Source organism: Ranitomeya variabilis, chromosome 3 (genome assembly GCF_051348905.1).
Source record: "Ranitomeya variabilis isolate aRanVar5 chromosome 3, aRanVar5.hap1, whole genome shotgun sequence".
Lineage (NCBI taxonomy): Eukaryota > Metazoa > Chordata > Amphibia > Anura > Dendrobatidae > Ranitomeya > Ranitomeya variabilis.
In genome coordinates, this window is record NC_135234.1 from 415,247,657 (window position 1) to 415,272,856 (window position 25,200).

Here is a 25,200-nt window from a genome sequence, read left to right on the forward strand (position 1 = left end):
ATCAAAACGGCAATATTCTCTGTTTTGAGCACATAGAATTTTAGCCATGAAGTGTTAGTGCTGACTTGTGTACTTATGGCTTATCTGGTAGATATGCCCTAGTGTATGTGTTAAGAAAAACCCTTAACCCCTGGGCCATTTTCGTTTTTTTGTTTTCATTTTTCCTTCTCCTTCTTCCCATAGCCATAACTTTTTTTTTTTTTTTTTTTCCCTTCAATATGGCCATGTGAGGACTTTTTGTGGGACTAGTTGTGCTTTTGAACGACATCATTGATTTTACCATATACAGTGGGGCAAAAAAGTATTTAGTCAGTCAGCAATAGTGCAAGTTCCACCACTTAAAAAGATGAGAGGCGTCTGTAATTTACATCATAGTTAGACCTCAACTATGGGAGACAAACTGAGAACAAAAAATCCAGAAAATCACATTGTCTGTTTTTTTATCATTTTATTTGCATATTATGGTGGAAAATAAGTATTTGGTCAGAAACAAACAATCAAGATTTCTGGCTCTCACAGACTTGTAACTTCTTCTTTAAGAGTCTCCTCTTTCCTCCACTCATTACCTGTAGTAATGGCACCTGTTTAAACTTGTTATCAGTATAAAAAGACACCTGTGCACACCCTCAAACAGTCTGACTCCAAACTCCACTATGGTGAAGACCAAAGAGCTGTCAAAGGACACCAGAAACGCCACGCCCCCTGAGGAAGCGACACTACGATACGCGAAACGCGCGTTGGGGTTCATAACACAGGTCAGGAGCCGGACCTGGGACCTTATTATGGGTAAATATTGCTGACCCTTTATGTATTTTGGGGAATACTTGGGCTATCCGTCAAACAGATGGTATGAATGCCGTCCAATAGGTAATAAGTAAGTAGGGATTAAAATTTTAGTAGCTGCAGTCTGAGGTGTATTTAGTCTATTTGGACACAATGCTATGTAGCTATAAATATTAGACTGATCCCCCCTAAAAAACTACTGAATTATCTGGGTCTGATATGCTCCCCCTTGTGTTACTTTTTAACACTTTGGTGTGATTCACATAAATTGTAATTGTGACCTATGTATTTAACGAGCATGTTAAAAATTTGTTATTTAATAAAAGCAATTTTTGGATTTGAACTGTGGTAATATATACTCATTTTTTTCTCCTGATTAATTAACCAGAAACAAAATTGTAGCCCTGCACCAGGCTGGGAAGACTGAATCTGCAATAGCCAACCAGCTTGGAGTGAAGAAATCAACAGTGGGAGCAATAATTCGAAAATGGAAGACATTCAAGACCACTGATAATCTCCCTCGATCTGGGGATCCACACAAAATCCCACCCCGTGGGGTCAGAATGATCACAAGAACGGTGAGCAAAAATCCCAGAACCACGCGGGGGGACCTAGTGAATGAACTGCAGAGAGCTGGGACCAATGTAACAAGGCCTACCATAAGTAACACACTACGCCACCATGGACTCAGATCCTGCAGTGCCAGACGTGTCCCACTGCTTAAGCCAGTACATGTCCGGGCCCGTCTGAAGTTTGCTAGAGAGCATTTGGATGATCCAGAGGAGTTTTGGGAGAATGTCCTATGGTCTGATGAAACCAAACTGGAACTGTTTGGTAGAAACACAACTTGTCGTATTTGGAGGAAAAAGAATACTGAGTTGCATCCATCAAACACCATACCTACTGTAAAGCATGGTGGTGGAAACATCATGCTTTGGGGCTGTTTCTCTGCAAAGGGGCCAGGACGACTGATCCGGGTACATGAAAGAATGAATGGGGCCATGTATCGTGAGATTTTGAGTGCAAACCTCCTTCCATCAGCAAGGGCATTGAAGATGAAACGTGGCTGGGTCTTTCAACATGACAATGATCCAAAGCACACCGCTAGGGCAACGAAGGAGTGGCTTCGTAAGAAGCATTTCAAGGTCCTGGAGTGGCCTAGCCAGTCTCCAGATCTCAACCCTATAGAAAACCTTTGGAGGGAGTTGAAAGTCCGTAAAGCCAAAAACATCACTGCTCTAGAGGAGATCTGCATGGAGGAATGGGCCAACATACCAACAACAGTGTGTGGCAACCTTGTGAACACTTACAGAAAACGTGTGACCTCTGTCATTGCCAACAAAGGATGCATTACAAAGTATTGAGATGAAATTTTGTTTCTGACCAAATACTTATTTTCCACCATAATATGCAAATAAAATGATAAAAAAACAGACAATGTGATTTTCTGGATTTTTTGTTCTCAGTTTGTCTCCCATAGTTGAGGTCTACCTATGATGTAAATTACAGACGCCTCTCATCTTTTTAAGTGGTGGAACTTGCACTATTGCTGACTGACTAAATACTTTTTTGCCCCACTGTAATGTAATGTAAAACTGAGGGGAAAAAAATCCAAGCGCAGTGAAATTGCAAATAAAGTGCAATTCCACAAATCTTTTTTTTTTTTTTTTTACCATGTTCCTTAAATGCTAAAACTGACCTGCCATTATGATTATTCAGGTCATTACGAGTTTGTAGATTCCAAATATGTATAGGTTCTTTTTTATTTAAGTGGTGAAAAGAAATCTAAAGTTGGTATAAAAAAAAAAAAAGCACATTTGAACTTTTTTTTTTTTTTTTTTAAGACTTTTTATTTTTTTACACTTTTTACTTGCTTCAATAGTCTTATTAGGAGACTTGAAGCTGCGATCGTCTGATCACTTGTGCTACACATGGCAGGACTTCAGCCCTGGTATGTGTAGCAGATCTGCAATGACAACCATGTTGTTCTCCTGCAGAACTCTGGGTTTCATGTCAACCCGTCGGCACCCTGCAATCATGTGACGGGTGCCGATGGGCGGAGTTAGTGATTCGTTTCCGGCCCAATCATGTTAAATTCATCTGTCAGAGATTGGAATTTAACATGTTAACAGCTGCAGGTGGATCACGATTCCACCCATGGCTGTTAGGGACACTTGACAGCTGATCAAATCAGCTGTTATATGCCGGAAAATGTGCGGGCTCAGCACATATGTTGTGAAGGGGTTTACAGGTTTGTTACAGGTTTGAAATATTGATGTTCATCAGTATTAAATTGTGGGGGTCTGACTCCCAGCACCCCCACAGTGAGCTATTTGGTTGTGCAAGCTCTATAGTTTTTCAATGTCTACATCGTGCCATTTTGGTAGGGGCGATGCAGAGTGCGACATAACTTCAGTACCCTGCCTGCCACTACTGAGTAGACAACAGGTATGTGGACAATGTGACTATTGAAGAGACTGCACCTTACAATAGGCCATTGATGCTCTAAGAACAGGAAACGCCTTTACAGGAGTTTGTTCATTTAGATACTTTCTTATTTAAAGCAGAAATTAGCCCCACATTCAGCTTCTCCAATCCCCAGTGATTAGCTGTTCCTGCCCCGGTAAGCAGCATCTGACCAGACATGTCCCACTGCCCTGGAGCTTTAGTATTTCATGGCAGCTATTTGAAGGAATGTCCTGCCATGTAATCCATGACTTTGTATAGAAATGGTACTGAATGTATCCCCTTACAGGGTCCATATGTTTATGGAATAATCCTAAAATTGCTCCTTTCACAAGTGAGTGTGTTCTTGTAAGTTCACTGATGGTTTAAACAATTGGGTTCCTTTCCCTTGACTGCTGAGTCACAGTAGAATCCTCTCTGCCTGGAAAACCTGTGTCTGCTGACATCGGAGCAGTGAGGAGCTTTAATGCACCTTCCTGAAAAACATCAGACTTGATAATGTTCAGGACTAGACTAAAGGTACCTTCACACATAACGATTTCGTTAACGATATCGTTGCAACGTCACGATTTTTGGTGACGTAGCAACGATCCCGCTAACGATCTCGGTATGTGTGACAGCGACCAACGATCAGGCCCCTGCTGGGAGATCGTTGGTCGTAGGGAATAATCAGGACCTTTATTTGGTCGCTGATCACCCGCTGGATCGGCGTGTGTGACGCCGATCCAGCGATGTGTTCACTTGTAACCAGGGTAAACATCGGGTTACTAAGTGCAGGGCCGCGCTTAGTAACCCGATGTTTACCCTGGTTACCATTGTAAAAGTTAAAAAAAAAAAACACTACATACTCACATTCTGATGTCTGTCACGTCCCCCGCCGTCAGCGCCGGCCGTAAAGCAGAGCACAGCGGTGACGTCACCGCTGTGCTCTACTTTACGGCCGGCGCTGACACAGTCAGTGCGGGAAGCTGTCGGCGGGGGACGTGACAGACGTCAGAATGTGAGTATGTAGTGTTTTTTTTTTTAACTTTTACAATAGTAACCAGGGTAAATACTGGGTTACTAAGCGCGGCCCTGCACTTAGTAACCCGATGTTTACCCTGGTTACCCGGGGACTTCGGCATCGCTGAAGACAGTTTCAACGATGCCGAAGTCGTTCCCCTGATCGTTGGTCGCTGGAGAGAGCTGTCTGTGTGACAGCTCCCCAGCGACCACACAACGACTTACCAACGATCACGGCCAGGTCGTATCGCTGGTCGTGATCGTTGGTAAGTCGTTTAGTGTAACGGTACCTTAACTTTCACAGCTAGATTGCCAATTTGCATGAAAAAGGCAATTTGCAGCTACAGTGACTTTACAGTATCTATTGGGGAATGGGAATTTATGTTGCTTCCTATTATATGTAAGTGAACCTGCCCTTAAAAGAGTGTTCTCAAGTGCTGGGGGTGCAACCGGTGTGGCCATCATGGTCCCAAGAACCAGGGCTCTGAACAGGCCCAGTTGAATTGAGCGGAGGTCGATCATGCGCACCGCCTTACCATTCATTCTAATAGGAGTGCTGAAGATCAACTGAGCGCTACGCTTAGCAATCACCGGTGCTCCCTTTAAGAATAAATGGAGTGGTAGTGTGCATGATCGACCCACTTTCCATTCAGCTTTGGCTCTTTAGAGCCCCAGTTCTCGATATTGGTGGGGACCATGACGGTTGGACCCCAAGTGATCACAAAATTATTCTCTTCCTCCGGATAGGGGGATACATTTTTAGAGTACAGAACACCCCGTAAAAAAATTCCAATTAAAAATGTTAACCCATTAATATATTGCAGTCCTCATTTTACATAGCACTGTGTACTTAGAATTGCTATTTTTTTCCTTTCTACCCAGCTAATTCTTCCCTTTTCCATTAGCTCTGTGACATCACGTGATTAAAAACTGTCAGTCTGAATCCTTCTAAGTCAGACCCATATACATTTATATCTCATGAACCTACAACTCCCAGTATCTCCTTAACAATGGTAAAGATCTGCTGGGAGGTTATATCAGTCATTACCAGACTGTGGACCATACAGGAACCACAGCACTAGCACTGATAAGACATAGTCAGTACCAACAAGTAAACCTTTAAGGTACCGTCACACTCAGCGACGCTGCAGCGATATAGACAACGATCCGATCGCTGCAGCGTCGCTGTTTAGGTCGCTGTAGAGATGTCAAACACAGCAGCTCCAGAACGATGCAGGAGCGATCCTGTGACGTAGCAGTGACTCGCTTATCGTTCTCACAGGTCGTTAGCTCCATGTTTAACATTGCTGACATCATTGCTTTTGCTGTCAAACACGACGATACACGCCGACCTGACGACCAAATAAAGTTCTGGACTTTAAGCTCCGACCAGCGATATCACAGCGGTATCCAGATCGCTGCTGCGTGTCAAACACAACAAGATCGCTATCCAGGACGCTGCAACGTCACGGATCGTTGTCGTTCTCGTTGTAAAGTTGTTTAGTGTGAAGGTACCTTTACATCCAGATACCTTATAGATGACCTCTTATCTGATTGAGTCTTTTTGTCTCCAACTTGTCAGACACCATGATGACTTTTCACATCCACAACTCTTCTCTGCAGACTTCCCTCTTAGGCTACTTTCACACTAGCGTTAACTGCAATACGTCGCAAAAGTGCTTGCAGGATGCGTTTTTTCTGCATTGACTAACATTAGCGACGCATTTGCGACGCATTGACACACGTCGCAACCGTCATGCGACGGTTGCGCCGTGTTGTGGCGGACCGTCGGGAGCAAAAAACGTTACATGTAACTCCGCCCCCACTTCCCCGCACCTCACAATGGGGCAGCGGATGCGCTGGAAAAATGCATCCGCTGCCCCCGTTGTGTGGCGCAGAGAACGCTAGCGTCGGTAACCTCGGCCCGACGCACTGCGACGAGCCGAGCCCGACGCTAGTGTGAAAGTAGCCTTATCTGGTCTTCTGCAGCACATCCAGACACTGTGCCCTTTAACCCCTTCCCGACATTTGACGTACTATCCCGTCGAGGTGGGGTGGGCCCGTATGACCACCGACGGGATAGTACGTCATACGCGATCGGCCGCGCTCACGGGGGGAGCGCGGCCGATCGCGGCCGGGTGTCGGCTGCATATCGCAGCTGACATCCGGCACTATGTGCCAGGAGCGGTCACGGACCGTCCCCGGCACATTAACCCCCGGCACACCGCGATCAAACATGATCGCGATGTGCCGGCGGTGCAGGGAAGCATCGTGCAGGGAGGGGGCTCCCTGCGGGCTTCCCTGAGCCCCCCGCAGCAACGCGATGTGATCGCGTTGCTGCGAGGGTCTTACCTCCCTCCCTGCCTGCTCCAGACCCGGATCCAAGATGGCCGCGGATCCGGGTCCTGCAGGGAGGGAGGTGGCTTCACAGAAGCCTGCTCAGAGCAGGCGCTGTGAAGCAGCCTGCACTTCTCGCAGATCGATGATCTGTCAGAGTGCTATGCAAACTGACAGATCACCGATCTGTATTGTCCCCCCCTGGGGCAAAGTAAAAAAGTAAAAAAAAAATATTCCAAATGTGTAAAAAAAAAATAAAAAAAAATATTCCAAAATAATGAAAAAAAATATATATATATTATTCCCATAAATACATTTCTTTATCTAAATAAAAAAAAACAAAAAACAATAAAAGTACACATATTTAGTATCGCCGCGTCCGTAACGACCCGACCTATAAAACTGGCCCACTAGTTAACCCCTTCAGTAAACACCGTAAGAAAAAAAAAAGAGGCAAAAAAACAACGCTTTATTATCATACCGCTGAACAAAAAGTGGAATAACACGCGATCAAAAAGACAGATATAAATAACCATGGTACCGCTGAAAGCGTCATCTTGTCCCGCAAATAACGAGCCGCCATACAGCATGATCAGCAAAAAAATAAAAAAGTTATAATCCTGAGAATAAAGCGATGCAAAAATAATTATTTTTTCCATAAAATAGTTTTTATCGTATAAAAGCGCCAAAACATAAAAAAATGATATAAATGAGGTATCGCTGTAATCGTACTGACCCGACGAATAAAACTGCTTTATCAATTTTACCAAACGCGGAACGGTATAAACGCCTCCCCCAAAAGAAATTCATGAATAGCTGGTTTTTGGTCATTCTGCCTCACAAAAATCGGAATAAAAAGCGATCAAAAAATGTGACGTGCCCAAAAATGTTACCAATAAAAACGTCAACTCGTCCCGCAAAAAACAAGACCTCACATGACTCTGTGGACCAAAATATGGAAAATTTATAGCTCTCAAAATGTGGTAACGCAAAAAATATTTTTTGCAATAAAAAGCGTCTTTCAGTGTGTGACGGCTGCCAATCATAAAAATCCGCTAAAAAACCCGCTATAAAAGTAAATCAAACCCCCCTTCATCACCCCCTTAGTTAGGGAAAAATAAAAAAAAATGTATTTATTTCCATTTTCCCATTAGGTTTAGGGCTAGGGTTGGGGCTAGGGTTAAGGCTACAGTTAGGGTTGCGGCTAAAGTTAGGGTTAGGGTTTAGATTACATTTACGGTTGGGATTAGGGTTAGGGGTGTGTCAGGGTTAGAGGTGTGGTTAGGGTTACTGTTGGGATTAGGGTTAGGGGTGTGTTTGGATTAGGGTTTCAGTTATAATTGGGGGGTTTCCACTGTTTCGGCACATCAGGGGCTCTCCAAACGCGACATGGCGTCCGATCTCAATTCCAGCCAATTCTGCGTTGAAAAAGTAAAACAGTGCTCCTTCCCTTCCGAGCTCTCCCGTGTGCCCAAACAGGGGTTTACCCCAACATATGGGGTATCAGCGTACTCAGGACAAATAGGACAACAACTTTTGGGGTCCAATTTCTCCTGTTACCCCTGGGAAAATACAAAACTGGGGGCTAAAAAAATAATTTTTGTGGGACAAAAAAAGATTTTTTATTTTCACGGCTCTGCGTTATAAACTGTAGTGAAACACTTGGGGGTTCAAAGTTCTTACAACACATCTAGATAAGTTCCTTGGGGGGTCTAGTTTCCAAAATGGGGTCACTTGTGTGGGGCTTCTACTGTTTAGGTACATTAGGGGCTCTGCAAACGCAATGTGACGCCTGCAGACCGTTCCATCTAAGTCTGCATTCCAAATGGCGCTCCTTCCCTTCCGAGCCCTCCCATGCATCCAAACGGTGGTTCCCCCCACATATGGGGTATCAGCGCACTCAGGACAAATTGGACAACAACTTTTGGGGTCCAATTTCTCCTGTTACCCTCGGGAAAATACAAAACTGGGGGCTGAAAAATAATTTTTGTGGGAAAACATTTTAGTTTTAATTTTTCGGCTCTGCATTATAAACTTCTGTGAAGCCCTTGGTGGGTCAAAGCGCTCACCACACATCTAGATAAGTTCCTTAGGGGGTCTACTTTCCAACATAGTGTCACTTGTGGGGGGTTTCTACTGTTTAGGTACATTAGGGGCTCTGCAAACGCAATGTGACGCCTGCAGACCATTCCATCTAAGTCTGCATTCCAAATGGCGCTCCTTCCTTTCCGAGCCCTCCCATGCGCCCAAACAGTGGTTCTCCCCACATATGGTATATCATCGCACTCAGGACAACTTGGACAACAAATTTTGGGGTCCAATTTCTCCTGCTACCCTCGGGAAAATACAAAACTGGGGGCTAAAAAAATAATTTTTGTGGGAAAAAATTTTTGTTTTATTTTTACGGCTCTGCATTATTAACTTCTGTGAAGCTCTTGGTGGGTCAAAGCGCTCAAAACACATCTAGATAAGTTCCTTAGGGGGTCTACTTTCCAAAATGGTGTCACTTGTGGGGGGTTTCAATGTTTAGGCACATCAGTGGCTCTCCAAACGCAACATGGCGTCCCATCTCAATTCCTGTCAATTTTGCATTGAAAAGTCAAACGGTGCTACTTCCCTTCCGAGCTCTCCCATGCGCCCAAACAGTGGTTTACCCCCACATATGGGGTATCAGCGTACTCAGGACAAATTGTACAACAGCTTTTGGGGTCCAATTTCTTCTTACCCTTGGGAAAATAAAAAATTGGGGGTGAAAAGATAATTTTTGTGAAAAAATATGATTTTTTATTTTTACGGTTCTGCATTATAAACTTCTGTGAAGCACTTGGTGGGTCAAAGTGCTCACCACACCTCTAGATAAGTTCCTTAGGGGGTCTACTTTCCAAAATGGTGTCACTTGTGGGGGGGTTGCAATGTTTAGGCACATCAGGGGCTCCCCAAACGCAACATGGCGTCCCATCTCAATTCCAGTCAATTTTGCATTGAAAAGTCAAATGGCGCTCCTTCGCTTCCGAGCTCTGTCATGCGCCCAAACAGTGGTTTACCCCCACATATGGGGTATCGGCGTACTCAGGACAAATAGTACAACAACTTTTGGGGTCCATTTTCTCCTGTTACCCTTGGTAAAATAAAACAAATTGGAGCTGAAGTAAATTTTTTGTGAAAAAAAGTTAAATGTTCATTTTTATTTAAACATTCCAAAAATTCCTGTGAAGCACCAGAAGGGTTAATAAACTTCTTGAATATGGTTTTGAGCACCTTGAGGGGTGCAGTTTTAGAATGGTGTCACACTTGGGTATTTTCTATCATATAGACCCCTCAAAATGACTTCAAATGAGATGTGGTCCCTAAAAAAAAATGGTGTTGTAAAAATGAGAAATTGTTGGTCAACTTTTAACCCTTATAACTCCCTAACAAAAAAAAATTTTGGTTCCAAAATTGTGCTGATGTAAAGTAGACATGTGGGAAATGTTACTTATTAAGTATTTTGTGTGACATATCTCTGTGATTTAAGGGCATAAAAATTCAAAGTTGGAAAATTGCAAAATTTTCAAAATTTTCGCCAAATTTCCATTTTTTTTTTGCAAATAAACGCAGGTAATATCAAAGAAATTTTACCACTATCATGAAGTACAATATGTCACGAGAAAACAATGTCAGAATCGCCAAGATCCGTTGAAGCGTTCCAGAGTTATAACCTCATAAAGGGACAGTGGTCAGAATTGTAAAAATTGGCCCGGTCATTAACGTGCAAACCACCCTTGGGGGTGAAGGGGTTAAAAATAACAGTGTTATTAAAATGCCCTCTGCGTAAAAATATGTCCTTATGATAATAATCTTTATTATAATAATAATCTTTATTTTTATATAGCGCTAACATATTACGCAGCGCTTTACAGTTTGTACACATTATCATCACTGTCCCCGATGGGGCTCACAATCTAAATTCCCTATCAGTATGTCTTTGGAATGTGGGAGGAAACCGGAGTGCCCGGAGGAAACCCACGCAAACACGGAGAGAACATACAAACTCTTTGCAGATGTTGTCCAAGGTGGGATTAGAACCCAGGATTCCAGCGCTGCAAGGCTGCTGTGCTATCCACTGCACCACCGTGATTACCTAAATAAGCCTCCTATAGTATATGTCCTCCACACTTTCTTGCCTTAATGAGCTACACCTGCCACACTGTCTGCCATTATCAGCTATAACCACTACACTATCTGCCCTTATGAACCACTTCCTATACCAGGGGTGGGGAACCTCAGAGCCATTTACGGCCCTTGGTGACCTTTTATCAGGCCCCCGAGCAGATTCTCAGGGACTGCATTCTCGGGCAGGTTGGTGTATTTTGATTATAACAAGCTCATTAATTTCTTCTTGCTCTGTTAGCACACACGCGCAGTGTTCACTACTGAACACTGAAGGGCATACAATGAAAGATTACGTCCTGAAACCATGGCCAGAGTCAGGATGTACTTCGTGGGCGGAGTTTGTACGGCCCCCGAAGGATGGTATAAATATCCAAATGGCCTTGGCAGAAAAAACATTCCCACCCCTGTCCTATACCATGCTTGCCCTGTGTCTAGTTTTCCCTTACACTCTCTATATCTCCACACTGTATCCCCACAATGTCAGTCTCTCTATACTGTGCCCTCATTTCACATTGCCCCCTCTCCATATCCATTCTGTGCCCCCTCATCACGCTATGCCCGCTTACTGCCCACGTTGTCCTCTCCAAACAATAACCACTCCTCACAATATTCCCTTACAGGAGCGTTCCCCAACTCCGGCCCTCAAGAGCCACCAACAGGTCATGTTTTCAGGATTTCCTTAGTATTCCCCAGGTGATAATTGCATCACCTTCACAGACAATAATTCCATCACCTGTGAAATACTAAGGAAATCCTGAAAACATGACCTGTTGGTGGCTCTTGAGGACTGGAGTTGGGGAACACTGCCTTACACGGTATGATGGTGACCACAGCCGTCCATACAATGTGATATCCACAACATCCCCCAATATACAGTATGATGTACTCCACAGCCCAGTATACAGTGATGCCCCCCACATATCCTATATAGTTTGATGTCTCCTCAGCCCATAAATAATGTTCCCCACAGATATATTATTTAATGTCCCCGCAATCCCTCTTGTCATGAATCCTGCAGCCAGCCCCACATACAGTGGGGAAAATAAGTATTCGATACACTGCCCATTTTGCAAGTTTTCTCATCTACAAAGAATGGAGAGGTCTGTAATTTATATCATGGGTACACTTCAACTCTGAGAGAATCTGAAAATGAAAACCAGAAAATCACTTTGTATAAAATAGAAATTAATTATGTAAAAATCATACAATGTGATTTTCTGGTTTTTATTTGTAGATTGTCTCTCACAGTGAAGTGTACCCATGATAATAATTACAAACCTCTCCATTCTTTGTAGATGAGCAAACTTGCACAATCGGCAGTGTATCAAATACTTATTTTCCCCACTATATGTCCCCATTTGCTGGCAAAAAAAATGCTTATACTAGCCTTATTCCCAGCTCCCAGTATCACGCCATCGCAGTCTCGTCTTTCTTCTTATGCAGATGTGGACGCTGGATGGCGCAATGACGTAATCATATTGTGGCCATCTCCAACAGGGCAAGGAGAGAGCAACGGCCAGGGCGCTGAACAGAGAGGGGTGAGTGGTGTGAGTGACATCGCCCACTTATCTGCCAGCCCTAGGTGGCTGCCTAACCTGCCTATCCCTTTTTCTGGCCCTGATAGAACTGTACATATTTATAGGTTGAAAACGTGTCAGATTTTTTTTCAGAAAGTCCTGTTTTTTGGGTGGTTGTTTTTTTTTATTTGCATCTTTTCATGGATCAATAAAGCTTTTTTTGAGGGGGGAATGGAACTTTATACACCCTTTTCTTTCCCCACACGCAAGTCATGTGATTTGAAAGTCTTATATGGGATTTCAATAATTTACCATAATTCTTATAAGCTGTGACTAGGAATGGGCGGACCCAAACAGTAAAGTTCGGGGTCCATATTGAACACCTAGTGTCCGTGCACGGATCCTGAACAGGGACTTCTAGAAGTCTGTATTACCATTCAGGTTCGGCAGGTCGAATGAAGTTTGTTGAAAGGCTTCGCCGATGTGGGCACTTCCGGCTCAATCACAGCAATGACAAGTATTGGCATGACTGTAATTGGCTGAGGCACACTGTTTAACAAAAGAAAAAAAAAAAAGTCCAGTCCCCTATAATTTTGCTAAGCAGCACAAGTAAAGCTGGGGGCTGGTATTCTCAGACTGGGAAGGGACCATGGATATTGGCAGTCCCCAGCTTAAAAATAGCAGCACGCAGCCACCCCAGAAAAGGCGCATCTATTGGAAGCACTAATCCTGGTGCCTTGCCTGGCTCTTCTCACTTGCCCTGGTGCAATGGCAAGCGGGGCAATATTTGTGGGGTTGATGTCAGCTGACATCAAGCCCAGGGGATAGTAATGGAGAGGCATATATAAGACGCTCCCTTTACTAACCCCATAGTGAAAATTAAATACACACACAGAAACTCCTTTATTTAAAATAAACACAACTCATCCTCTTTTTTTTCCCATTTATTAATGTAAAAATAATAAAACCATATTCCTCACCTGTCCAACAACAATCAATTTGTTCCACGAAGAGGCCAAATCTGCTTCATTTGGATTAATTGCTCCTTAGGATAGGTCCGCAATTTCAGTTCAGTGTGGGGTCTTACACCTAGAACCCCTACTAGTTAGCTGTTCTAAACTCCAGCCGTGCTGGATGTAAACAAATTGAATGGAACTCTGCTCAATGTACTGTTCGCTGCCAGGTACTGCAGAACAGCTCCTACTCTATTAATTAGAAGTTATCTTGCAGTACGTGTCAGCGACCGCTTGAGTAGGAGCTGTTCTGCACTACCTGGCAGCAGGTACTTTAATAGGAGCTGTTCTTTCCTTGTGTGGGAAGGAGCTGTTCTGCAGTACCTGGCAGTGGCTGCTACACAATTAAAATGCACTGTGCAGCTCCATTCAATGTGTTTACGGTATTTCTTGGCTGCCTTAGTTTGAGTTGATAGGTGGGGCTACAAGGTGTTGGACCCCAACGGATCTGATATTGTTGACCTGTCTTAAGGATAGGTCCTCAATATCTGGTGATCGGACAGTGAAGATAATGTCTTTCCACTTTTTAAGTGTTTTTATAATTGTTGTTAAAACTCCCTTATTTCTATTGGATTGTGTGTGTAAAAACTACATGTAATTGCCAGTCTCATGAACCAAAAATGACTTTTGAAATGGAGACTTTATTGGCTTATTTTCACTTACTGTCTTTAGGCATCTATTCTTCAGAGGTACCCACTGGAAATGACCGCTAACATCCAGTCTCTGATATTCTAGTGTGCTACCGTTCTCCTGTTATTTTTAAAAAAGCCTTTCCCCTTACAATAGTAATTATACAAATTGATTACGTAGTTTAAGCATTTGCCATAAATGTCCCAAAGACGGAGGCCTTACCACTTGAAAACGTACTGGGCTGTCTCCTTTTTGCACCACTTGGCTTTCGTAAATTATGTTGATCATATGCACTCATTCTTGATGGCACCATTGGAGATACAGTAGCAGACTGTTGTGCTCAGGTTGTCTTTCAGTCCCATAAGAAGGAATGGAGCTGTAGTGCACATGCTTTACCTCCTCCCCAATTCTCGGGATCGGGAAGTTATGAGTTATGAGACCACTTCCAAACTTGAGAATACCCTTTTTTAAGTGGAACAATTGTTTCAGGAAAACCGTCATAGAATGTCTGTGCTTTTCTACTGATCTCACTCCCCTCCTAATTCATAGAACTTTATGAGCCCCAACTGTTTTATCTTTTTAATGGCAAAACCTGTCTTCGCTAAATACACATTTCAGTTTTTAGACTGATCAGTTCTAGAGTTGAAGGAAGCAAATTTCTCTGATAGGAGACTATGTAATATATCTTTTCATGTGCGTTATTGATTAAAAAAATTAAAAATTACGCTAAATTTTTTTTGTATTCACAGTAGCCATAATTCCAGTTGTATTTTCTCTTGAAAATTGAATCGTATGCTTGGGTCTAAAGAAAGCTTTGTATCCATGACTCCATTTGCCCTTCTAATCTCTATAATGCATTATATATCCTAATTATTATTATTTTTTTTTCCCCAAAAATAATTTTGCTTAACATGCTTCATGTTTCCTATGATTGTGAAGATTACACTGAATGAAGTGATGAACGATGTAAAGTCCCACACTAGATAACCTCAGATAATCCTAATTTGTTATGCCATCTGGCTCTCGAGATTATGTGGAATTTACTGCGCACTCTGATCTGTTCTTACTTCAAGGACAAAACTATTCAACTTCATCATAACCCAAATGTCAGTATCTCTTTTCCTATACCCTGTGTGCACACTAGAATAGATGTGCCTGCTCACTGTGCAATAGGTTACTCTTGGTAGGGTGGTATCATTGCGATTCCAGAAATGGAACCACCAGTTTGGGATATTATGCTTGTGACAATACCAACAGATATAAGATAGGTTGAGTTTTTTTGGTAACCTATGGCTTTTAAAATTCGACATAAAGTTCTTACAGCTATTGCCTCCATGGGATTATTTAAAAAATACAACGTGGATGAGCTTTCATTCCTGTGACAAATCCTTCAGTGCATTCCCTGAAAGTCCTGCAGTGCTGTTATATGAATGTCAAAAAATCCCTAAAAACCCTAGACTGCCTTTACTTTTAGGCCTGACATTCATAAGAGAGGTAGAGAAACCACATTGAATACTTCAAATCCCAACTGTCAGTGATGATCTTGTTAAGCAATATATATATGGTTCAGTTAACCTGTTACATCTAGTATAGGAAAGTTTGTAGATGCAGCTCACCCCATCCAATATACAGGTGCTTCTCACAAAATTAGAATATCAGAAAGTTAATTTATTTCAGTTATTCAATACAAAAAGTGAAACTCATATATAATATAGTCATTACAAACAGAGTGATCTATTTCAAGTGTTTATTTCTGTTAATGTTGATGATTATGGCTTACAGCCAATGAAAATCCAAAAGTCATCATCTCAGTAAATTAGAATACTTTATAACACCAGCTTGAGAAATGATTTTAAAATCCGAAATGTTGGCCTACTAAAATATGTGTTCAGTAAATGCATTCACTACTTGGTTGGGGCTCCTTTTGCATCAATGTGGCGTGGCATGGAGGCGATCAGTCTGTGGCACTGCTGAGGTGTTATGGAAGCTCAGGTTGCTTTGATAGCAGTCTTCAGCCCGTCTACATTGTTGGGCCTGGTGTCTCTCATCTTCCATAGATGACAATCTTGACATAGATTCTCTATGGGATTAAGGTCAGGCGAGTTTGCTGGCCAATCAAGCATGGTGATACTGTTGGTTTTAAACCAGATATTGATACTTTTGGCAGTGTGGACAGGTGTCAAGTTCTGCTGGAGAATGACATTTCCATCTCTAAAAGCTTGTCAGCCGAGGGAAGCATGAAGTGCTCAAAAATTGCCTGGTAGACGGCTGCACTACTTTGGTCTTGATAAACACAGTGGACCTACATCTGCAGATGACATGGCTTCCCAAACCATCACTGAATGTGGAAACTTCACACTAGACCTCAACATAAATGAGCATCAGCCGTAAATCAAATTCAAAAAGAAAAAATATGGCGACTCAACCATCAATAGTACAAAATAGGAGGACCATGAGTCAGAAATAGCCAAAGAAAGTAACCAAAAAATATGAAATTTATTGAAAACACATAATTTACATGTATACAGTATTATCATATAAAAAGTTAGAAATTTGTGGCTAAATCCATAGATACAATATGGTGACCTAAAAACACAGTCCGGGACAGTAACTGGAGTAGTGGTTATTTAGTAAACGTAGCAAGCATGCTACCAGTAAATGCATGTTAATAACAACCAATGTATGGCGACATAACCTAGTAGTGTGAGCGCATTATCAGTGCTGCTATAAACGCCATAAATCCATGTACAAAAAATGCAGTAAAAAAAAGAAAAAAGGTTAATTACCCATATAGTATGGATGTCCCGTCTGGATCCTGGTCACGTACCCCAACGCGCGTTTCGCATTCAATAGTTACCGCTTCCTCAGGGGGCGTGGACCTCAAGCAGCTTGGAATGTGTGCCTCTCCACTCTTCCTCCAGACTCTGGGACCTTGATTTTGAAATGAAGTGCAAAATTTACTTTAATCTGAAAACAACACATTGGACCACTGAGCAACAGTCCAGTTCTTTTTCTCCTTGGCCCAGGTAATATGGTTCTGGCATTGTCTATTGGTCATCAGTGGCTTGACACAAGGAATGCAACACTTGTAGCCCATGTCTTGGATATGTCTGTGTGTGGTGGCTCTTGAAGCAATAACTCCAGCAGCAGTCCACTCCTTGTGAATCTCCCCCAATTTTTTAAATAGCCTTTTCTTAATAATTCTTTCAAGGCTGTGGTTATCCCGGTGGCTTGTGCACCTTTTTTTACCACGCTTTTTCCTTCTACTCAGCTTTCCATTAATATGCTTGGATACAGCACTCTGTGAACAGCCAGCTTCTTTTGTGGCTTATGGAATGTGTCAATGACTGCCTTCTGGACCTTTGTCAAGTCAGCAGTCTTTCCCATGATTGTGGAGCCTACTGAAAGACTAAGAGACTTTTTTAAACACGTAGGAAGCCTTTGCAGGTGTTTTTTGTTAATTCTAATTTACTGAGATAATTTTGGGTTTTCATTGGCTTTGTAAGCCATAATCATCAACATAAACATAAATAAACATTTGAAATAGATCACTCTGTAATGATTCTACAAAATGAGTTTCCCTTTTTGTATTGAAGAACTGAAATAAATTAACTTTTTGATGATATTCTAATTTTGTGAGAAGCACCTGTACATGTACACAGCTCTAGCAAAAATTAAGAGACCACTGCAAATTGTTCAGTTTGTATAATTTTTCTCTTTATAGGTATATTTTTGAGTAAAATGTAAATTGCTCTTTTATTCTATAAACTACTGACAACATGTCTTAAAATTTCTAAGCTCTAAATTTTGTTTTTATTTTCAGAAAATAAGAAAAGGTCAAATTAACAAAAAAATGCAGTTCTTGCAGACCTCAAATAATGCAAAGAAAACAAGTTCATAATCATTTAGAAACAACAATACTAATGTTTTAACTCTGGAAGAGTTCAGAAATAAATATTTTGTGGAATAACCATGATTTTTAATCACCGCTTTCATGCGTCTTGGCATGCTTTCCACCAGCCTTTCACACTGTTTTGGGGTGACCTTATGCGACTCCTGGTTCAAAAATTTAAGCAGTTCTTCTTTTGGTTGATGGCTTGTGACTATCCATCTTCCACTTGATTACATTCCAGAGGTTTTCAATGGGGTTCAGGTCTGGAGATTGGGCTGGCCATAACAGGGATTTGATGTGGTGGTCCTTCATCCACACCTTGATTGACCTAGTTGTGTGGCATGGCGCATTGTCCTGCTGGAAAAAACAGTCCTCCGAGTTGGGGAACACGGCCTGAGCAGAAGGAATCAACTGTTTTTCCAGGATAATCTTGTATGCGGCTTGATTCATACGTCCTTCGCAAAGATTAACCTGCCCAATTCCAGCCTTGCTGATGTATCCCCAGATCAACACCGATCCTCCACCAAATTTCACAGTGGGTGCAAGACACTGTGGCTTGTACGCCTCTCCAGGTCTCCGTCTAACCATTAGACAACCAGGTGTTGGGCAAAACTGAAAATTAGACTCATCAGAGAAGATTACCTTACTCCAGTCCTCTATGGTCCAATCCTTATGGTCTTTGGCAAACATCAGCCTGGCTCTCCTTTGCTCCTCATTGATGAAAGGCTTTTTTCTAGCTTTACATGACTTGAGCCCTGCCTCTAGGAGCCTGTTACGAACTGTTCTTGCCATGCATTTCACCCCAGCTGCCATTCCTTTTGTAGGTCACTTGATGTCATCCTGCGGTTGCTGAGTGACATTCGAATAAGATGACTGTCATTCCGGTCAGTGGGGAGTCGTTTTCTCCCTCTGCTGGTCTGTAGCTCTGTTGTCCCCAATGTCTGCTGCTTGACATTGTTGTAATGGACTGCCGTCTTAGAAATTTTAAGGATGGAGGCAACATGATGCTCACTGTGTCCCTCTGCTAGTAAAGCCAGAATTGAGCCCTTCCTTTCCTCACTCAAGACTTTTCTTTTCAACTCATTTGGCATGGTTAAGTTATATTTTTCCATTCATATTACTTTTGGGATATTACTAGCACTTGTTTTGCCATTCAGCTTTTCCTATTGCAAGAGGACTTTGAACACCTCAGCAGGGTTTTTTTTAGGCTATGTGCACACGTTGCAGATTCTCCTGCGGATTTTTCTGCACTAAAAACCGCAGATCTTGGCAGAAAATGCAGGTGCGATTTTTGGTGCGTTTTTTGATGCGGTTTTTAGTGTGGTTTTTAATGCGTTTTTCCCTGCAGATTGTCTGTGTTTTTGACACAAAGCTTGAACTGCAGTGGGGAAAAAAAAACAAACCACATGATGTCATTTCCTTGTCCAACCCCTTCTTCTTTCATCCTCCATTTTGTGAAAACATCAAAATGAGATGCGCCAATTCCGGCACTTAACCCCTCTTTTCCCACTCCCGTGTATCGGTGGGATATGGGGTAATGAGGGGTTAATGCCACCTTGCTATTGTAAGGTGGCATTAAGCCCGATTAATAATGGAGAGGCATCAATAAGACGCCTATCCATTATTAATCCTATTAAAAGGTTAAAAAAATGTATAGGGGGACCCAAAAAAAAATTTCGTATGGTCCCCCTATAGTTTTAGGCCAGAAAGGCTAGGCAGACAGCTGTGGGCCAATATTTGTGGCCTGGGAAGGGGTTAAAATACCCATGGCTGTTCCCAGGCTAGGAATATTAGCCCACAGCTGTCTGCGTAGCCTTTCTGGCTCTAAACTACAGGGGGGCCCAAAAAAAAAATTGCGTAGGGTCCCCCTATATTTTTAGGCCAGAAAGGCTAGGCAGACAGCTGTGGGCCAATATTTGTGGCCTGGGAAGAGGTTAAAATACCCATGGCTGTTCCCAGGCCATGAATATTAAGCCCACAGCTGTCTGCGTAGCCTTTCTGGCTCTCAAATATAGGGAGAGCCCCCCAAAAAAAGTGTTGGGGTCCCCCTATATTTTTAGGCCAGAAAGGCTACGCAGACAGCTGTGGGCTTATATTCATAGCTTAGGAAAGGGGCCATGGATATTTGCCCCCAAAGCTACAAATAGAAGCCCGCAGCCGCCCCAGAAAAGGCGCATCAAAAAGATGCGCCAATTCCGGCACTTAGCCCCTCTCTTCCCATTCCCGTGTAGCGGTGGAATATGGGGTAATGAGGGGTTAATGCCACCTTGCTATTGTAAGGTGGCATTAAGCCCGGTTAATAATGGAGAGGCGTCAATAAGACGCCTATCCATTATTAATCCTATTAAAGGGTTAAAAAAAACACACTAGAAAAAAATATTTTAATGAAATAAAGACACCCACTTTTTGACAAAGCCTTTATTATACGCTCAATCCATCTGAAAACCCTCGACCTGAAAAAAAAAATTAAAAAACAAACCAAATTCATACTCCCTGGCCCTGTCCGCAGAAATCCAACGAGGGTCCCACGACGATCTGCCATGGAGAGCAGACACATCCGGAGATGTGTCTGCTCTCCACGGCTGCAGCAACACACTGACAGGAGCTCCGGCTCCTGTCGGTGTGTAAACTGCGCATGCGCGAGAGTTTACTGGTGTTCATTAACCCCGGTACTCTCGCTTTACGGCAGTGCTGCGTGGGAAAGTTCACACGCAGCTGTACTGCCGTAAATGGAGACACCGGAGCCGCTGAACTCCGGTAAAGTACGCGATACACTGCCAGGAGCTTCGCTCCTGGTAGTGTATCGCCGGAGAGCAGGCGATCGGCGTGGGACACTCGTTATTAGATTCTGCGGACAGGGAGTATGGATTTGTTTTATTATTTTTGGACTTTTTCCCTAGGGGACCGAGGGCTTCGCGTACCAGTGTGCTGTATGGTGAGTATATACTCTGTTATATGGTGTATGTAATGTCTGTCATGTATGTTACGTTTATTGTATGTGTATTGTATGTGTATGTGTTTTGTGTTTTACTGACAATTGTGCTAAGTCGCCGGACACAGGGACAACTCTCCCATCCTAATATCGGATGGGAGTAGTAATCCCATACGGCGACTTAGCACAATTGGGTGGCACTATCGTCGCGTGGGGACACACACACACACACACACACACACACACACACACACACACACACACACACGCACACGCACACACACGCACACACAGACTTCACACACATATACACAGACACACATTCACATACATGCCTCCATGCTGACGGTCACACTCCGCCCACGCACTTCCGCCCACGCACTTCCTCCCGCTTCCCCGCACTTCCTGCTGCAGCGGTTTCTACACCAAAACCGCAGAAAACCCGCAGATATTTTTTCTTCTGCGGGTTTTACTGCGGGTTTGACCCTCACAATGGAGTTCTATGGGTGCAGAAACGCTGCAGTTCCGCACAAAGAAGTGACATGCTGCGGAATGTAAACCGCTGCGTTTCTGCGCGTTTTTTCCTGCAGCATGTGCACAGCGGTTTGCGGTTTCCATAGGTTTACATGTTATTGTAAACGCAATGGAAACTGCAGCGGACCCGCAGTGGCAAAATCGCTGCGGTTCCGCGGTAAAAACCGCAATGTGTGAACATGGCCTTATACTTTCCTTTGTTAAATAAGATTTGGTTCAGGTGATTACCTATTCAGAAGCACATGTAGAAAAGCTGATTTTTTTTTTTATAAAACTGTGCAGTGGTTTCTTAATATTTCCCAGAGCTGTATACCGTTTGGGCTATGTTAAATATTCGCTGTTTAGGCCTTATTATATACACATTGTGGTAGATTGGCTCACTCAGCTACTCAGAGGTAGTCACAGGAACACTTTGTTTAAGGTTTCTATTTAGGTAACTAAACATGGCCCTTTGGGAATAATGAGAAAACAAAAATGGCATACAATGTGGTGTGTGTGTGGCTCCGGGGTTTGCCCGCTCAGGGTGAAAAAAAACAAACAAAACACAGGGTTCAACTGAAGGCGTCCAGAGGCTCCACATTTACCTTCTGGAACACACTCTGGGGTGGAGATATGTTAAACAGCCTCCCACCCACTCTTCAGCTGTTCACCAAAACATAGCCCTATTATGGCCGATTAACCCCTCACCGCACATAACGTGTTTGAGCATACTTCTGGGTTCATATCTCTGAGAGTAACATCCTTAGTGACACATTTCCCCTCCAGTATTTTACCAGTGACCTTCTCTCAATATATCGAACGTTTAGGCCATATTATAGTGGAATGTAAAAGTTTGGGCACCCCTGTGCAAAATTACTGTTATAGTGAACCATTAAGCAAGTTGAAGATGAAATGATCTCTAAAAGTGCTGAAATTAAATGACCCATTTCCTTTGTAGTGTATGCAAAAAAAAATATATACAGTACAGACCAAAAGTTTGGACACACCTTCTCATTTGAAGATTTTTCTGTATTTTCATGACTATGAAAATTGTAAATTCACACTGAAGGCATCAAAACTATGAATTAACACATGTAGAATTATATACTTAACAAAAAAGTGTGAAACAACTGAAATTATGTCTTATATTCTAGGTTCTTCAAAGTAGCCACCTTTTGCTTTGATGACTGCTTTGCACACTCTTGGCATTCTCTTGATGAGCTTCAAGAGGTAGTCACCGGGAATGGTTTTCACTTCACAGCTGTGCCCTGTCAGGTTTAATAAGTGGGATTTCTTGCCTTATAAATGGGGTTGGGACCATCAGTTGTGTTGTGCAGAAGTCTGGTGGATACACAGCTGATAGTCCTACTGAATAGACTGTTAGCTGCTTTTTTCTTGCCATAATACACATTCTAAGTAAAGAAAAACGAGTGGCCATCATTACTTTAAGAAATGAAGGTCAGTCAGTCCGAAAAATTGGGAAAACTTTGAAAGTGTACCCAAGTGCAGTGGCACAAACCATCAAGCGCTACAAAGAAACTGGCTCACATGAGGACTGCCCCAGGAAAGAAAGACCAAGAGTCACCTCTGCTTCTGAGGATAAGTTTATGCGAGTCACCAGCCTCAGAAATCGCAGGTTAACAGCAGCTCAGATTAGAGACCAGGTCAATGCCACACAGAGTTCTAGCAGCAGACACATCTCTACAACTGTTAAGAGGAGACTTTGTGCAGCAGGCCTTCATGGTAAAATAGCTACTAGGAAACCACTGCTAAGGACAAGCAACAAGCAGAAGAGACTTGTTTGGGCTAAAGAACACAAGGAATGGACATTAGACCAGTGGAAATCTGTGCTTTGGTCTGATGACTCCAAATTTGAGATCTTTGGTTCTAACCACAGTGTCTTTGACGCAGAAAAGGTGAACGGATGGACTCTGCATGCCTGGTTCCCACCGTGAAGCATGGAGGAGGAGGTGTGATGGTGTGGGGGTGCTTTGATGGTGACACTTTTGGGGATTTATTCAAAATTGAAGGCATACTGAACCAGCATGGCTACCACAGCATCTTGCAGCGGCATGCTATTCCATCCGGTTTGCGTTTAGTTGGACCATCATTTATTTTTAAGCAGGACAATGATCCCAAACACACCTGCAGGCTGTGTAAGGGCTATATGACCAAGAAGGAGAGTGATGGGGTGCTACGCCAGATGACCTGGCCTCCACAGTCACCTGACCTGAACCCAATCTAAATGGTTTGGGGTGAGCTGGACCGCAGAGTGAAAGCAAAAGGGCCAACAAGTGCAAAGCATCTCTGGAAACTCCTTCATGATTGTTGGAAGACCATTCCCGGTGACTACCTCTTGAAGCTCATCAAGAGAATGCCAAGAGTTTGCAAAGCAGCTATCAAGGCAAAAGGTGGCTACTTTGAAGAACCTAGAATATAAGACATATTTTCAGTTGTTTCACACTTTTTTGTTAAGTATATAATTCCACATGTGTTAATTCATAGTTTTGATGCCTTCAGTGTGAATGTACAATTTTAATAGTCATGAAAATACAGAAAAATCTTTAAATGAGAAGGTGTGTCCAAACTTTTGGTCTGTACTGTATATATATTTTTTCATTGTTTACATATTAAAAATTACTAAAATGAAAATGCAGGGTGCCCAAACTTTTGCATCATCCCATTTTCCTTTTTGTAATTTTTAATATTGTAAAAAGATTACTTTTTTTGCCTAAAATCCAAAGGAAATGTGTCATCCTTAAAGTGGTTGACCACTACTTTTACATTGATTGATTATCCTTAGGATAGGCCATCAATGTCTGATCAGCTAGGGTCCGACACCCGTCATCCCCGCCAATCGGCTGTTATCTGTGTTGGTGGTGGCTGAAAGTACTTGCTTTGTGCTGGAAGTTTACTTTTAGTGGCTACTGCAAGGTACTACACATCCACCTCCTATTGATTTGAATAGGGCGCTTTTATGTAGTACCCTGCGGCAGCCACTACAAGTAAACTTCCAGAACAAGGAAGTACTTTTGGCAGGGGTGTCAGACCCAGGCTGATCAGACATTATTGGTGTCACAGGTTTCTTCCCCGGTATCACACAATCAACAGAGCAAGAGAATAGTGAACAATTCCAGAACCTTTATTTAGGTAAAAACACGAAAGGTCCATATAATCCACCACACTGAGGATACAACAGTCCAACAATCCAGCACACAGAGGATAAAAAAAGGTCCATATGCTTCCCCTTCTCTCTGATGTGCTGTCTTCACTTCATAGTTCCAAACAAGACTGGTCTGTGTCTCACCTTCCCATTCACAGGTTAGGGGGGTGGGTCGCAGGGGCTCATTGTTTCAACAAGCTAGGTCAACATGTCATTAGCATATTAGCAAACAACATTATTCACTGACCCTGTGGAGAGATAACAATACAGAACTGTGGGGAGAATATCAGATGGCAAATAACTCAACACCATGAAAATAAGTAAAATAGAAATATACACAAAATGATACCCCCATAGCATATCACACCATCACAACCTCTCCCCCCTCATAATAAGTGAGCACACCATTATGTCTACACAGACCTCTAGCCTGCTCACTTTAGTCCACTTTGCTCCACTGTTTATAGTTCCTTGTACAATGGCAAGGATTGCAATAATCATGAGCACTTGTTGTCCATAAATTTCCGGGTCCTGGCTTTATGGTCATACCAGGCTTTTTGACTGGACTGGGCCGTTCGCTGATGTTCATTAACCAAGGTAGCTAGCTGGGCGAGACAGTCTCTGAACTCTAGAACGTAGGGAATGATGGGCGTTACGGTATCTGCGATATCTCCCTCCGATTGTTCTTTCATAAGGAGAGGCACACGGACCTTCTGCTCCCACAAAATGACTTTGCAACTCCCCAATGTCATTTCCAAGGAGGATATCTGCAGGAAGTCCTCCCATAACTCCAATCCAAC

The 25,200-nt window shown here is 42.8% G+C and overlaps 1 protein-coding gene across 3 annotated transcripts in view; it reads left to right on the forward strand.

Moving 5' to 3' along the window:
* Positions 1–25,200, forward strand: part of TXLNG (taxilin gamma) — an 83,264-nt gene that overhangs the window by 6,568 nt on the left and 51,496 nt on the right. The window lies entirely within an intron of this gene.